Source organism: Protopterus annectens, chromosome 5.part0 (assembly GCF_019279795.1).
Source record: "Protopterus annectens isolate FY-2018-M chromosome 5.part0, PAN1.0, whole genome shotgun sequence".
Classification (NCBI taxonomy): domain Eukaryota; kingdom Metazoa; phylum Chordata; order Ceratodontiformes; family Protopteridae; genus Protopterus; species Protopterus annectens.
The window spans coordinates 1,131,732,565-1,131,749,161 of record NC_056735.1 but is presented as its reverse complement, the minus strand read 5'-3'; the positions used below and the strand labels follow the sequence as shown (position 1 = coordinate 1,131,749,161).

At 42.8% G+C, this 16,597-nt stretch overlaps 1 protein-coding gene across 2 annotated transcripts in view; it reads right to left on the bottom strand.

Moving 5' to 3' along the window:
- LOC122801553 (LIM and senescent cell antigen-like-containing domain protein 1) overlaps nucleotides 1-16,597 on the bottom strand; it is a 1,529,428-nt gene that overhangs the window by 1,446,175 nt on the left and 66,656 nt on the right. Inside the window, exon 1 of one of the 2 annotated variants that reach the window (XM_044070989.1) lies at nucleotides 14,297-14,383. The exons of the other annotated variant lie outside the window; for it this stretch is intronic. The gene's annotated coding sequence lies outside the window, so the exon portion shown is untranslated. Of the gene's footprint in view, nucleotides 1-14,296; nucleotides 14,384-16,597 lie in introns of those variants that run through there. 2 annotated transcript variants of the gene reach the window in all.

Here is a 16,597-nt window from a genome sequence, read left to right as displayed (position 1 = left end):
AGCCAAAGGGCAATGCAGAGAACTGATAATGAAAATCTCCAGTTCGAAACCGCAGATACTTTCTGCAACCTAGCCTTATAGGCACATGAAGGTAAGCTTCCTTGAGATCCAAAGTTACCATCCAGTGATCTTTGCCCAGCAGAGGTAACAGTTGTTGTAACGTCAACATCTTGAACTTGGGAATGTCCAGATAAGTGTTGAGGAGAGATAAATCCAAAATTGGTCTCCACGTGTTCCCCTTCTTTGGCACTAGGAACAGGCGAGAATAAAATCCGAAGCCCCTTTCTGATACAGGGACTGGCTGAATGGCCCCTATCTGGAGTAACTGAGAAATTTGCTTGTGAGCCTCTTTTCTTTGTGGAGGAGGAACATCTGGCATGCCTTTGAAAGGGGGCAGTGTGTGGAAATAAAATCTGTAACCGTGATGAATGATATCCAGCACCCATCTGTCTTGAGTGACTAAATCCCAATTTTCTTTGAAAAGAGACAGTCTTCCTCCCAAAGGAGCTGCCAGACGAGAATCCACTGGCAGCTGAAAAGGCAGGTCATTGGGTCTGCTTACGAAAGGACTGACCCCTGCCCTCACCAGAAGTCTGAGCAGGTGAACTGTCTGATCTAGGCCTAAACGAACCTTGAGCCCTGCCCCTACCACGTCTAGACCTACCCCTAGACTGGGAACCATAAGCAGGATATGTCCACCCCTTAGCAGGCCAATTTCTACTAAACTTGGAGGCTGCACCTGCAAAAATCTTTAACAGTCTGCATAGACTTAGCTTTGTCCTCCATTTTCTTTAAAACTGCTTCCACAGGCGGTCCAAACAACACATCAGACTGTAAAGGAGCATCCAAAATCCTGGTCTTAACATGCTCAGCTAAATTCTGATCCGTCAACCAGGCATGTCTGCGAAGAACAGAACTAGTAGCAGCCACCCTCGAGGAGGCCTGAACAGCATCAAAACCACACTGCAAAGAATGCTTACCCACTTGTTCAGACACATGAACCAAATCCAGCAATTCTTTACACTCAATACCTTCCGCCAAAGCATCCACCTTAGATTTCAATTGTGAAAGGAGATAATTTTGATATTTTAGCATATGAAACTGACAATTCAACGCCCTCATGGCTAGAGTGGAGGAAGTATATACTTTCTTACCCCACCTATCCAAAGCCCTTGCCTCTTTATCAGAGGGTACAGGATTTTTAACCACAGAAGCTTTAACACCTTTAGGCCCCTGAGAAACAGTTTCTGGGTCCGCCCTAGGACTCTTAAACAAATACTTATGAGCTTCGGGCACCCTATAATACCTATCAGGCTTAACAGGAGCAGGAGGCAAGGAGTCAGGGTTCAGGGAAGCCTCTGCAAAAACATCCTCCACCACATTCAACACAGGAGGAATAGCTAAGGGCCTATGCTGGGGTAAAAACAAGAATTCCCTAAGCCTTTTCCTGGAATCAGAGTAATCCTGGCCTTCCCATTTAAAGTGCTCCCTCATGGAGTGAAGAGTCTCTGAAAATGAAAAATCCTCAGGAGGAGAAGCTGTAGGAGTGGAATCATCCACATCAGAATCAGAATAAGTAGGAAACTCTTGCAAGTCTTCCACAGAAGACTCTGAAGCCTGTGAACACTGTTCAAAACTATCCAACTCCTGTTCCACCCTAGGCCTCTTATCAGGCGGGGGCATAGAGCCTCTAATCAGAGTAATCAAATCTTCTGCCATTTTAAGCATATGTTTCTTAGGCACAGAGCCGAAATGCTAGGAGAAGCCCCCACAGAAGCTGAACTTGGCCTACCTCTAAAAGAAGCTTTGGCAACAGAAGGAGAGGCCCTAACTACCTTGGGAAGAGAGGGAAGAACAGTTACCTGAGAAGCCCCCTCAGCCTGGCCTACCTCCTGAGAGGGCACATCCTGTAACAATAAAGTATCTGCCTGAGACTCCATAGAGACTCCTGGCAAAACCTCTGGCTCCCCTGAGCCTTCTAAAGAACCGACGTCCGGGACTGCCGGTTCCTCATCCCTAGGCTTCACTGTTTTGTCCTTGCGCTTCTTGGATGAAGCGGACGTCGGAGCATCCGACGGCATATTATAATTGCAACGCTTCCCAAACACTAACCTAGCACAATCTAGCCTCCTCTTAATAGTGCGCTTGTTAAATCTAGCACAAGAGCGGCAACCAACAACGTCGTGCTCAGGCCCTAAACAAGGTATACACAATGTATGATAATCCCTATGCGGTATCTGCTTCCCACAAGAAATACAGTTATTCACTTTTTCTGACATCCGGTTAAATACTGAGGCAAGAAAAAAACAAAATGTTCCCCAACGGGGTTACTTAGCCAACTCTGTTTCGGTCTGAAACTCCGGTTTCGGAAAATCTCAGAACGCCAACCTGCACTCGCAAAATTGCTTCTGCATCGGACCATGCGGCAAAAAAGACTGAGGAAATGACGTCGGTCATGCGCATTAGTACCCTGACGTACTGACGTCAGTCTAAGGCGCCATGACCGACGTCAGCCTTATACTCTGGTATTCGGGCCGACTGGGACGCGGACTATACCCAATAGTCAGGACTGCAGCAATGGAAGACGAAGAACATCTGGGGAGAGGGATAGTTTGGTTTAAAGTAAACTTGGATATCACTTCAGGCACAGGAGGATTAGTTCTCAAAGAATCGCTGTCCCAATGGAAAATGAGGTAGGGCTGACTCACCATATGAGCTTGCTTCTCAGATACTGCAGAGGTCAGAGGAATTTGTAAAACTGTTCCCATGTTAAGAACCTCAAGTCAGCCAGATCAGACAGTTCACATGGAGCAAGTGTTAGCTTCCCTAACATAAAATTAAGATCCCAAGGACAGGCCACTGGTTTACTTAGAGGTCACCTATGCAAAACCCCTTTCAAGAACATTTTGAAATGAAACTGTCTTGAAAGAGTAGGATCTGTGGGCAGACATGTTGAAATGGCAGATAAATGAACCCTGATACAGGAATATGAAAACTATAGGATAGGAACTCAAACGAATTTGTAAAAAAACAGCTAACATCTTGCCTTGGAAGGGTGCTGGTTATAATGTTGGCACCAATTACAAAACCTTTTCCATTTGCTACTTTACAATTTTCCAGTAGCAGGCTTTCTTCCCTGCATTAGTATCTGCTGTATGTCTTCAGTAAACAGGTGCCTAAATGGAATTAAGACCCTATTGTCTAGGCACTCAATTGAAAATTATTGATGTTAGACTGTAGCAAACACCCCTGTTCTTGTGTGAGTAAATACATTCTATGAGGAAGCTTGTCTTAATTGCCCCTGGCCATTTCCAAAATAAGGGAGAATCACAAAAACCTAGGCCAGAAGGAAGGGAGTCACCACAATGAACTTGGGGATTTCTTCTGAATCTTCAGACATACCCTGGATATTGGTGGAAAGGTATACAGGAACATTCTTGTCCAAAAAAAAAAAAAGAAAACAAAAAAGGCATCCGTCTTCCAGGCCTTCTTGCATAAGAGTCCTGGAACAGCATCTTGCCATTTGATTGTTCAAGGAGGAGGCAAAAGGGTCTACTTGAGGAACTCCCACAGATGGATACTGAAGACCCCCCTGATCTAGTTTCCATTCATAAGAGTAGACCCTGGTCCTGCTCAGCTTGTCTGCCACATGGTTTTGTTCTGATAAAATGTGGATGCCTGTAGAGGGAGACTGCATTGTGATGCTATATTCCAAGATAACATGGCTACTCTGCAATGAGGGTATGATCTCGTTCCCCCTTACTTGTTGATGTACCATCTGATTGTGGTATTGTCTGAAATTACTTCAAGAGGTACTGGGGGCAAAAGATGGTTCGGAGAGTTTAGTGCCTTGATCAGGGCAAGCATCTTGAAGATATTTATATGTTTGCATCTGTCCTTGATGTCCCACACCCCTTGTGCTTTTATCCCTCTTAAAACTATTCAACAAGCAAAGTCTGAAATGGCTGTAGTGACTGACTGCTTTGGAGCAGGGAGGGAGAAGTGGAGATCTGGATTTAATGATATCCGTTGTCTGTACCAAAATCTGACAAACCCCAGCACTGGGATTTGAAAAGACAAACTGTGTTGATGCTGGGATCCAAGAGATATTAGATACCACTGTATCTTTCTCATATGGAGTCTTATCAGGGGTATCATGAGAATCACAGATACCATGAGACCCAAAAACCTGAGATTTTCCTTCACAGTGACCGAAGTCTTAGACACAGATCTAAATAAAGCTCTATTTTTTCCCCCTGTGGAACAAAAAGCATTTTGAACAGAGATGTCTAGTTGATATCCCAGGAGCACAATCCCGTGTAATGGTGTCAAGAAAAACTTTTAAATGTTCTCCTGGAATCCCAGATCATATGAGAGTCCTCTCACGAGAGAGAGAGAGAGAGAGAGAGAGAGAGACAGAGAGACCATATGAGAGTCCTCTCACCAAAGAGAGAGAGAGAGAGAGAGAGAGAGAGAGAGATCATATGAGAGTCCCCTCATATGAGAGAGAGAGAGAGAGAGAGCGATACCTGACAATTTGTAGAGTCTTTTTTTTTTTCAAAGATAAGCTAGTTATCTAAATATGGAAAAAGTGGGGTACCCTGTAGCTTGCAATGACCTATTACTGGAACTAGACGCTTTGTGAACACTCTTGGTGCAGTGGATAGTCCAAAGGATAAGGTAGAGAACTGATAAGGTTGTGTGTGTCTGGACTGCATTAAGAAAACACCTGAAGTCTGGATGAACAGATATGGGATGACAAGCATCTTTTCAGTTTAATTTTACCAGGAATCTTGAAAGATGCAGTGAGGTAACAGGTTGTGAAGGGACATTTGAATTAGGGCACAATCACAAACACAATTACTGATTTAGGAAAGAAAGATCCATAACTGGTCTCCAAGCATTTTATTTCACTGACACTAGGAACATCTCGGAATAAAAACCCTTCTCCACCTGGGAAGGAGGAACTGGTTCTACTATTCCTTGGGACTGCATGTGATGAACAGAAGGAAACAAGAGAGCCCAGTCTGGAGGATGAAGAATGACCCTCCCACTGCCATCTGTAACCTTGATGAATGATATTCAGAACCCATTTGTATAAAGCAATCTGTTGCCAAAGAGAAAAATGGAGCTTAAGACCTTCTGGAAGAAAAGGGGGGCAAGGGTAGGAGTGGGTCATAAGGTCTCTCAAATAGTCATTCATACATACTAGACTGTCCTTGGTTTTGAAAGGTTACAGATTTCTTTTTGGACCTCCACTGCATCACTTTATCTGAATTCTGATGAGTCTGTTTAATGTGTACTTAGCCAAAATTGGCAAAGGAGAAAGAAAATATCTTGGACAATTTGGAAAAAAAAGAAGGCTGAAAATCTTTGAGATTCCCTGATCAGCTTGCCCCTTTCGTCACACTTTTGATCGCCTCTGCGGCAGAGGGGAAAACACAATCTCTATCCAGGGGAGAATTTAAAATCTCATTTTTAATATAGTCTTGAAGGTTCTAAGAATACAACCATGCAAAACTCCTTAAAAAGAATACAAGTGGCTATAACCCTGGAAGTGGTATCAACAGAGTCATATACGCACTGCAAAAGAAACCAAGTTATTTAAAGCAGATTTTTTCTCACAAGAAGAAAAGTACAGTTACCATAAATGTAGATGTTAGAGTGTCTTCACTGTTGCAGTCATCACATTTGGGTTATCCCTACCAGGATAGCTCTCAGCCTGCCTTAAATCCAGAGACTTAGTATTTCTGCATCGGTTGCTGTCGCTTGAGGACCAACATCAGGTCGTCAGTGGTATAAAGGAAGGCAGCTGATGCCATTACATCAGTTTTTCTTGCCCTAACCTGTCAGGAGCCCCCAAAGTAGAAGGCCAGGTTCTGGTGGAAGAACCCCACCAGTGGAAGATAAATACCAACATGTCCCTTGTAAGGAAAGGAGAACAACAAGAAAGAAAGGTAACAAAAAGAAAAAAGGGGATGGAGGGAGGGAAACCAGGATTGTAACAGCGAAGACACTTGAACATCTACATTTTTGGTAAGTGTACACAACTGTACTATGTTCTTCGTGTTTTACTGTTGCAGTCATCACATTTGGGTAGATTCCCAAAGCTAAGGAAATGGGTGGAGGCAGTCAAGGAAGCTAGGGGCTGGCTAGGATGCCCTGCAAGACTGCAGAGGCAAACCCTGCCTAGATTTGGAGAAGAAAGGCATGTGGTAATGCTTGGTAAAAGTGTGAACAGATGTCCAAGTGGCAACCTCCAGGATGTCCCTGGTTGGGACCCATCTGAGAAAAGCTGCAGAGGTGGAGGCTGCTCTGGTGGAGTGTCCTGACCCCCTTGGGGGAGGCTTGCCATGCTGTTTGTAGCAGAAATGGATGCAGTGTGCTATCCATTTGGAAATGGTTTGCTTGGAGATGGCTTTGCCATCTGCCCCTGAAGCAAAGCTAACCAGCAATTGATCAGACTTTAAGGATTTATCCCTGTCCAGATAGTAACTGAGCTGTCTGCAAATCTACAGAGTGCAGAATTCTTTCCCCCTTGTTTTGGGGGTTAGGAAAGAAGGTGGGCAAATGAATGGATTGGTAAAGTGCATACTGGACACCACCTTGGGCATGAAGGATGGATTTAGTTCTGAGGGATACCCTGTCTGCATGGATGATGATGAGGGGTTCCACAGCCATGAGTGCTTGCAGCTCAGAGACTCTTCTAGCTGAAGTGATGGCCAGGAGGAAGGCAGTCTTCCAGGAGAGAAATTTTAGTTCTGCAGAAGACGCTGGTACGAAAGGAGGCAGGGTGAGCTATTCCAAGACAAAGTTAAGGTCCCAAGCTGGTGTTGGTGCTCTTCTGGGGGGCCTCAAGTTGCTAGCCCCTCTGAGGAGCTGTTTAAGCAAAGGGTGTGAGAAAATAGGCTGCTCAGTGGGAAAATGAGCAGAAATAGCAGAAGCGTGAATTTTTATAGAGGAGAAGGAGTGACCACTGAGTACTAGGTCAGCTAAGTAATCCAGGATGAGAGGGATGGAGGGCTGTGACATACTGGCCCCCTTAGCCTGGATCCATGTGCAGAACCTTTTCCATTTGTCTGCATATGACTTTCTGGTGCTAGGGTGTCTGGCCTCTCAAATAGCATCCAGAACCTGTTTACTGAGGCTAGCAGATTGGTCAGGGGTTAGGGAATAAGCCAAGCTGCCAAATTGTGCGTCTGCAATTGGGGGTGCATGGATTCCCCTTCACTCTGGGTTAGGAGGTTTGGAATCAGAGGAAGATTCCATGGAGGCAGTGGGGACGGGCTGTGCAGCAAGGGGTACCAGTGCTGTCTGGGCCAGTCTGGAGCTATGAGAATGGTTCTTGGTTTTTCCTCCCTTATTTTGAGCAGTACCCTGGGGATGAGAGGTAGGGGAGGAAAGGCATAGACCGATAGGTTTACCCAGGGGAAGGACAGGGCATCCACTTTCCAAGCCATGCAGTGATGCTCCCTGGTGCAAAATTTGCTGAGCTGATGGTTGGAGTGGAAGGCAAAGAGGTCTACCTCCGGGCATCAAAACCACAGTGCAAAGTGTGTTTAGTTATTTCACTTGCAGAATGTATTAAATCTTATAAATCTTTAGATTCTGCCCATGCAGGAAAGGACGACCAAGGTATGTTGCTGATATTTAAGCATATGGAACTGACAATTTAGTGCCCTGATAGCAGGAGGAGCTGAGGGGGTGGGATTCTTAGCTGAGGTTGCTTTAATCCCTTTTGGCCCTTGAGAAATGACCTTAGGGTCAGCCGTTGGATTTTTTAAAGAGATATTTGTGTGAGTCAGGGACTTTGTAGTACCTGTCTGGTTTTCTGGGAGCAGGAGGGAGGGCGTCTGTCGTCAAGCTGGATTCAAGGAAAACATCATCCACCATGTCCAGGACTGGGGGAATGGCTAAGGGTCTGTGTTGTGGAAGGTCCAGGAACTCAGTTTCTTTTTAGACTGTCTTGACTCTCCCATTGGAAATGCTTCCTTAAGGTATGCAGGGTTTCCCCAAAGGAAAAATCCTCTGGGGGAGAGGCTGAAGGTATGGATTCCTCTGCATCAGAATCCTCATATGTGGAGAGGGGCTGCATGTCTTCATAGTCAGATGCATCAGATTCATCTGACTCTTGTTCATACAAAAACTACTGGAGACGGATCTCTTTTCCTTTTTTGAGGGAAAGAAGGCGTTGGTTTATGTCGAGATACGTTGTTGCGAAGGACTTCCTCGGAAGCCAGTGCCTGCACAGCAGCTCCAGACCCATCCAATGTAGAGAGGACTGCAGGATCCTTAAAGAAAAGGAGTTCTGTGGCATACCGGACTCCGAAAGGGTCTTGGTAACGGCCTGCGAATTAACTGAAGCGGGCAGCAAAGGCTGCAAAAGCACCTCACTTCATTCCGCAGGACTGACGACTAGCTTAATGGAAGCGTTGCCAGAAGGTTTGGTCCTGTGCGGTCTGTCTCTGTCTATCTTTACACTTTTTTGGAAGATCGACTGTCGGATGGCTTACCGAAGCCATATCAGAATACGAAGACTGTAAATGGAAATATCTGGCTACAATAAGGGCCACACAACGAATATTTCTGGCGTTAAAGCACAGAAGTGACAATGATGGACGTCGTGGTCTGCACCTAGACAAGTGATGCAGTAAAAGTGGAAGTCCCGGTGTGGTATTTGCTTTCCACAGGTGAGACAGTTATTAACTTTTGCTGACATCGGTTACTGCAAGAAAAAAGGATCCCCAATGGGGTACTTAGCTTTCAAAGACTTCAATTCGGACATGAAAACTCAGGTAGCGGCCGACCAGCACTCGTGCAAATTGCTTCTGCTTCAGGCTCCATGGCAAGAAAGACTGGTGTAATGGCGTCAGCTGCCTTCCTTTATGCCACTGACGACCTGAAGTCAGTCCTCAAGCGACAGCAACTAACAAAGAAATACTAAGTCTCTGGTATTCAGGCCGGCCGAGGGCTACCCTAGCAAGGATAACCCAAATGTGATGACTGCAACAGTGAAACACGAACAACATCTGCTGATAATACAATCCTCATACTTTTACAATTTTTCAGAACAAATTTTAACTTAAGAGACTGACAATTCAAATTTTTGAAAACCAAAAAAGTCTACATTTTTCCCATAGCTATTAATTTTCAAGTCCTTCTCAGAAGGAGCAGGATTGGAATTAACTAAGTGCTTTGCCTCAGTGTGATCAACTAAGGTTATAGCTACTGGGTCAGGTTTAGGAAGTGTACAAAAATTCAAAAAAGACTAAGGAACTTTATACATCCTATCTGCCTTTTTAGGGGCAGCTGGCTAACAGAAAATTGCAGGCAGTAATGCACACATCCTCTAAAGCTGACAAAACAGGAGGAATGGGTGAAGGTTCTGAAAAATCCTTCTTTTACTACTTATAGTATTTTCTGTGGGACTGAGAAAGTTCTCCCACTGAAAACACCATATTTGAGCAATAGTCTCAAAGAAAAATCCCCAAAGGGAGAATCAGAAACGGAGCTCTCCTCTCGACTTTGAATCAGAAATCGGAGGAAAAAACCCTCTGTTGGTCTCTGCATCTTCCTGGTCAGAATCAGAATCTTGAATTTTTTCATAAAAAAACAGGAATCTATCTTTCTTTCAAGAGAAATGACTTTACAAGAAGGATCAATAGCCTGAATTAAACCCTAACCCAGACCCAGTAAAGTACTCCTACCCAAAGAAATTTGAGGAGGAGTAGAGACATGTTCAGTTTTCTGTTTCTTTTCTAAAGGAAAAATGGGGCCAGCTGCGTTACTAATGTCAGCGGCTGCTTCCCCAGGGATGTGCATAGCACTCTCACACAACAGGGAAACATTCTCCGTTTCCTCACCCACGACGGACAAGATTGTCTCTCCCTTGCCCAATGAGGCAACTCAACAGCCACAGACGACATGGCTAACCCCTTGTCCACAGTAGCTTGTAGGTGCTATACCAGAGGGATATGGAGTAAAAGGCAAGTCGTCCGAGGTACAACAAATCACCACAGTAGTCACTCACCTGTGGCTGAGGCAAAGTGGTAGTCTGCTATGGTGGCAAAGGCTGTTTGTTCAACTTTTTCTTTTTGTAGCTGAAGAACAGACCATGGGACCAATAGTCTGTTCCATGGTCAAGCTGAAAATGATGCCTCTTTTCTAAGGAAGAAAAGCATATGCAGTTAAAACTACCAGTCAACAAACTGTTTTTTGACAGAAAAATACAGTAAAAAGCACTTTCAAAACAATAAGCCAGCCCCAACAAGGGAAAAACACTTTCTCCACAGAAAATGTTTTCAGTTAGTTAATGCGACTTTTAAATTGACAGAAAAAAATAACTTAGGGTCTCAAACACCTATCCTATACAGATAAGGCTAGCCTGTCCCACTACGCAGTCTCCTACAGACTGCTCAGAGGTTATCCGTGTCTGGCAACCAATGGCATCTCTGACCCAGCCTTGATGGAGTTGCTGCATATCCATAAATCAAACTCCACTCACACAACCCACACGCAAGGCCTTAACCTGGTCTGTGACATTTATAGGGCTTGTTGGCAGGATAGATTTGTGTCCCAAAGACTCCCCCCGTCTGTGGAATAGACTCACTCTCCATGTCAAGCAGAGTGCCTCTCTAGCCCTCTTTAAGAGGAACCTGGACAACTGGATGGGAAACAGAAAATATAACCCTGGGATCCCACCTGTGCCCCTGCTGAACAGGGGAAACAGGTGCTGACTTTGAGGGAACATGGGCTAAATTCTTGGCTAGGCTTATAAGGCCACTTAAAAAGAGTGCAAACACTCACAAAACAAAAATAAATGAAGACGCCACCGCCAACTGTGAAACAAGACACACTACTTAATGGAATAGTGTTAAAATTATTTGCATTAAGCGCTTTCACCCTTCTTACTCACAGGGCTTCTTCAGAGTCTCTTCCATTAAACTGAGTGTCTTGTTTCACAGTTGGTGGTGACGTTTTCATTTTTGTTTCGTAGGCTTATAAAGGCCTTTGGGCCAATAGCCTAGTATCTTATGAACATATAGTGTTCCATTTAAAAAGTACATTACAGCCTCAAGACAGTCCATTAAAATACAACACTCCTAGCTTTAAAATAACTTTTGTAAAGAGGAAAGTAATTAATAGAACATCAGTAAATATAAGAAAATGGAAGTGTTTTTCCCCAAAGGGAACATAGTCTGCCCAGGAAAGGAAAGCACACGCTGACCGATCCTTTAAAGCCTCAGAGACGCATACTCTAGTGTCAGGAAAGCTCTAAGGGGATTTGCGCCCAAGCGTGGCTTTCAGTCAGCTCGGCTCAGTTTGGGTGCATGGAAGGAAGCTTTGGAAGCTGGCCAGCCATTATACTCTTGGCAGCATATAACCCATATAGCTAAGGCTACTGCAGCAGTTATCAATATGATGAACATATTGCTGTTCGGGTACTAAATGTAGTTAATAATTCTGTCATGCTTTCCTTATCACACAGGGGGATGAAGCCCTGACAATGACCTACCTGACCTAGGCCAGGCAAGGAAGTAGGGGTTGAGCAGCTGATGCTGGCTTGCTTGTCCTTGGGGAGGGAAGGAGGACCAGCTCACTGCTTTGGTGGCACCTACTAGCTGGTGATCAACTGCTAGTATAAGCAGCCTAGCAAATTCATGCTGCATTGGCAGTGGGTTATGTAACCAGAGGAGGTACGTGTGACAACACAGCATGCCTCCTGCTCAGGGGTAGCAGACTTTGTTGCATTTTTTGCTGAAGAACCTGCATTCCTCCCATGGCAATAGGAGTTGTGAAGTATGTGAGATCAAAAGACTGGCTACTTCCTACTGCCTGACTCTTACCTCCCAGGGAAATGAATGGGCTGATAAGGCTGTATGGATGGGGAATGAATGGGCCAGAAGGATTTTGATCTGTCTAAGGATGCTTGGCCTTTCAGTAGGAACAAATGAGCCAGTATGGCACAGGCAGGTCAGCTACAGGGAAAATCCTACAGGGTTAGCAAAATAAAAGCCCCACATAATAAATTATAAAGGAATTTTCAAATGAAGACAGCCATTCTCACGTTAAAGGCAGCTGTCTTCCCACCTACTTTGAGCACACTTTTGGGTAGTAAGACATGAAAAATATGCTACTAAAATTTACAAACAGCTCTCGATTTTGCATACAAGTAACATCCCCCCCTTCCCAATAATGCATGCAATAATGTGCAAGCAGAATTGAATGGGATGCAACAGCCTTTCAATTATGAACAGGACTCTCAGGTAACATTCACTTCTGTATTTACGTCAGTAATTTTAGTACATATGTTCTTTTATTTAAGTTCGATTCACTTTGAGGAGGAGAAATGCCTTGTGCAAATCCTGTTTATGAGTCACTATGCACTTCAGCATGGGGTGGGAGGTCAGTAAGAATGTTGAGGGCTGGTGTTAAAGTAAATAAAAACATTTTTTTTTTATTTACAAGCTAAACAGAAAAAAAGTCTCCCGGGAGAACTACTACCACCATGCACATACTCCAGTAAGTTCCATCTTCTGTGCTGAGACGCTTCATAAACATACACTGGAGGATAACATACAGCTAAGCAAGAGACACCACATTAAGCACTCAAAAAAAGTCACTCTAATACTCCAGCATGAGAGATGGATCACAGTTAGTCATGACCTATGGACAGTTACTGACCTCTCAAGTAAGGCAGGGTAGAAGACCTCTCTAGTAAGACAGGGTAGAAGAGAGAGACACGGGGTGTCCTTTGAACCTTCTAAATAGGCAGCAAATGGAGTGAGGACAGGACCTCAAACAGACTGAAAGAGTTTGTTATTCACGGAGTTAAAATACTAATACACACACACAAAAAAAAAAAAAAAAAAATCTTTCTAGATTTTTTTCTGATCCCTGCATAAAGCTGTCTGAGTCTTAAGTAAGCAGGCTGCAGTTCACTTCTTCCAGAGTACAAATCTACAAGCAGACCAGGGTTGTACAGAAGTGCAGGCTGATGCAGCTATCCTTACAGGAGTCCTTCTTTTCTTTGTAAAAGGCAGAGCACTGTTTTCCGCCATCACTACGGTGTGCCACTTGTACAGCCCAGTACTGCAGGAATGTACATCAATACAGTGACCACCAACATTCAAGGGTTGGGACCAGTTACCTTATCAGAAGTGCCACTGTGGCACGCTTGCACCTGCAGTACCATCCAGAAATACTGTACAGAAGGGGCCATGCCCAACATCCGAGGTATTCTACAGCCTCCGAGTGGTACCACTCCAAGAATTCAGTGAGCACAAGCATGTAGTCATGACCTCAGGCTTTAAAAAAGTAAACACTTGCATAGATAGGCAAGGAAGAAAATACACTCTTGCAACAGCCCAAGCTCGAACAAATGCTTTTTTTTCTCTGTGAATGTGTTCATAAATCAGACATACTGTGGACAAATAATATTCCTATTAATAAAAGGCACTTCCAAAAATGTACTACACGTGTTCCTGCCACACTTTTTAAACCTTTACAATTAGTTAATTCAGCTACACTTATACTACCTACATAAATATATCTGCCTTTCAGCACCCGTTTTCATTTATGACTCCAGCTGCTACAATCAGAATTATAATACAAAGAAATCAGTATTATCTTATTTTTTATACCCCGAGGTGTGGGAGGACCATGCATCAGAACAGTTAAACTTGAAGACTTCACAGTCATGCTATGCAGAGGGTGTGTACATATGCTATGCAAGTACTCAAGATAAGTCAAGCCCTTTTAAGTTGCAATGTTTTGTGACCCAACTAAAAATAAAAACAAAACATTTGCAGAGTTAGCTCTCCTTTTCTCCTACAGTCATTTGTTGTAATACTAAATCAATAGTGCATTCACCATGTCAGATATTTCACCGATTACAGTTACTGCAGAATACAGAAACATTAATTTCTGAATGCACTGTGGAATAAAACTCTACAAGTTGCAATACTTAAAATTTGCATAATGGAATATAAAAGAGATGAAATACTAACCATTTAAAAAAATATGACAGAGTAAAAGTCTGTTAGTTTTATACTCTGTTTTACAGAACATAGTTATCAAGTTGTTCTTAAAACAAGAAATACACGCTTTTTTGAATATGTCTGCCAGATTGCCAACTACAAATGTTAGAATCGCTGTTAGTGATGCTAACTTCCTCATGCATAAGGAGCAAAACAAATTCTAAACAGAATGCATTAAACCCCACTCAACCAGCAAAGGTAAACAGAAGGACTAACCACATCATAGCAAAACATTAAAAAGTAAGGTAGATACTTACTATTTCTAAGCCTGAAAAATCCCTTTCGGAAAAGCACTTTATGGAAACATTTAATCCATAATTCAACTATGTGCTGGGCACACGCCTTTTCTAAGACTAAAAGTAGTACACACTTTTATCAAGTTACACAGAAAAACCACTTCCTGAATTAAGTCATGATGCATCCTACACTCTCATTATAGCAATGCAGAAAAAATGTTAACTCTTTTTTGCTGTTAATTTTTTCTTTGTAATTTATCTACATAATGTGTTTCATTGCACAGGATGCTTTTAGCAAACACTTTTCTGACCAGTTATCATTTGCAGTCTGGATTTTAGTTTGCCATCTCAAATGAGTTTATGGGACTACTCGTGCCTTTTATAAACTTGGCAGCTGCTTCCTGGACCTCTCCCCTGCACTATTTCTTTTTTTAAACAGTTTGATGAGTGAACACACACACACACACACACACACACACACACACACACACACACACACACACACACACACACACACACACACACACTGAGCTGTGCAAGGTATTCATGTAAATGATGCATGGCTGCATTTTTTACAGAATCTACTTCCCTTAACATTTCTCATCCTTTGTTGCATCAATTTAACAGTAGATAATGCCTTTATATCACAGTCAGCAGCACACAGTTTACTAGCTCAAATTACTTTCAGTTCGGGGTAGTACCAGCACAATGTTGAACATAGACTGTCAGCAGCCAAAGTGAAATAATACAGTTGACTTTCCAAATTTATAAAATTACACAGTAAACATGGTTTTAACATGGATATGCCATGCAACTTGTGTCTTATAAAAAGTGGCTTTGACAATGTGCAAGTGAATGTTATTTTCATATATCTCTGGTACTTTGTATAATGCAAACATTGCATACATAAATATACTGCATACAGTTTACAAGTGCATTTAGCCATTAATATATGTAAATGTCCATTTATTACTACACAGAATGAATAAACAAATAAAATTGTTTCTTTTCTATTATCTGACATTTTAAAGTTTGCCTCTGCCAGACTTTAAAAAGACAAGAAAACCATAAGATGGAAATGAGGTATTTTATTTCATGTTCAAAGGGTGCTGAAAATCAAACAGAGCAGTACAGAATGCTTGTCACTGACATTTATTCGTACTGGCCATCAGTAGCCATCAAATAACTACTCCGCTTCCTTGCAGACACCTTAAAACCCATCTCTTTGCATTGTGGACTGTCCTTTCAGCTTAATTATCTACAATACAGGCAAAGCAAACACTGGTGATTCAGTGGCTAAAGATGATTTTGCAAGAGGTGGTTTTTCATACAAAAGCTCTAACACAACCACAGAAGTGCGTATCAAATGCTCATAAGTGGATACAGACTGCTTCTTTACCCAACAACCCCACTTGCAGGAATATGCATGCTCCTGCAAGCAACTTCTACAAAGCCTAGGTTCCATTAGATGGAAAACCTGCTGCAGGGAGTGCCACACCCTCCCAGAGGAAGGACAGCAGACAGTCTTCTGACACCCAGGCCACTAGCCACACCTAGACTGTTGTCAGTACAGGCAGATGTCCTGCCCGTATGTCTCTGAGCTAGCCCAACGAAATCAACACTAGCAAGGTAAGTAAAGGGTAAAAAAATGCAGGCACCCTTGAGGCTTTTTTTTCTATACTTCGAGGACACAAAAATCTGCATCGTTATGTAAAACTGATATTAGAATCCTATTTCCATACCACAGACAATGGAATATTTCTCATTCCATCAAAGCAGGCCCAAAAGATATGGTAGCAGTGTTCAGCATATGTAGAAAATAGCAAGAAAAAACACTACCACCTACATGTCATTTCAGTGCAATTAACTATACAGATTGCCACTTTAAAAAAATAGCACTATACATATAAACATATACATATGAGTTCCATTCAGAAGCTTGACTCTTCAAGAAAGATTAGCCTCATATGGTCGAGACTACATGATCAACTTTCCAAATGTTGAAGCTTTTGAAATGCAGATTACAGTAGAGTGGGGATTGGGAAATTTATTTCTTGTGCATGTCCCTTTAAAAACTTGTTTTAAAAAAAATGTTAATTGTTGACATAAATTGATTTTAACTGAGCAGAAATGAGTATTATACAAGGAAGATAAGGTTAAACAATGGCATTCTGATGAATCCCCTGAGTGGGATATAAGCTCAATCTTTGACTCGTATTTTGTTACAGTTTTATTAAAGTGTGTATTTTGTTAGATTTGCCTGTTTGTTTCCTCCTATTGGAGGATAGATTGAGGGATTTACCCTTTTCCCCCACTGTAGTG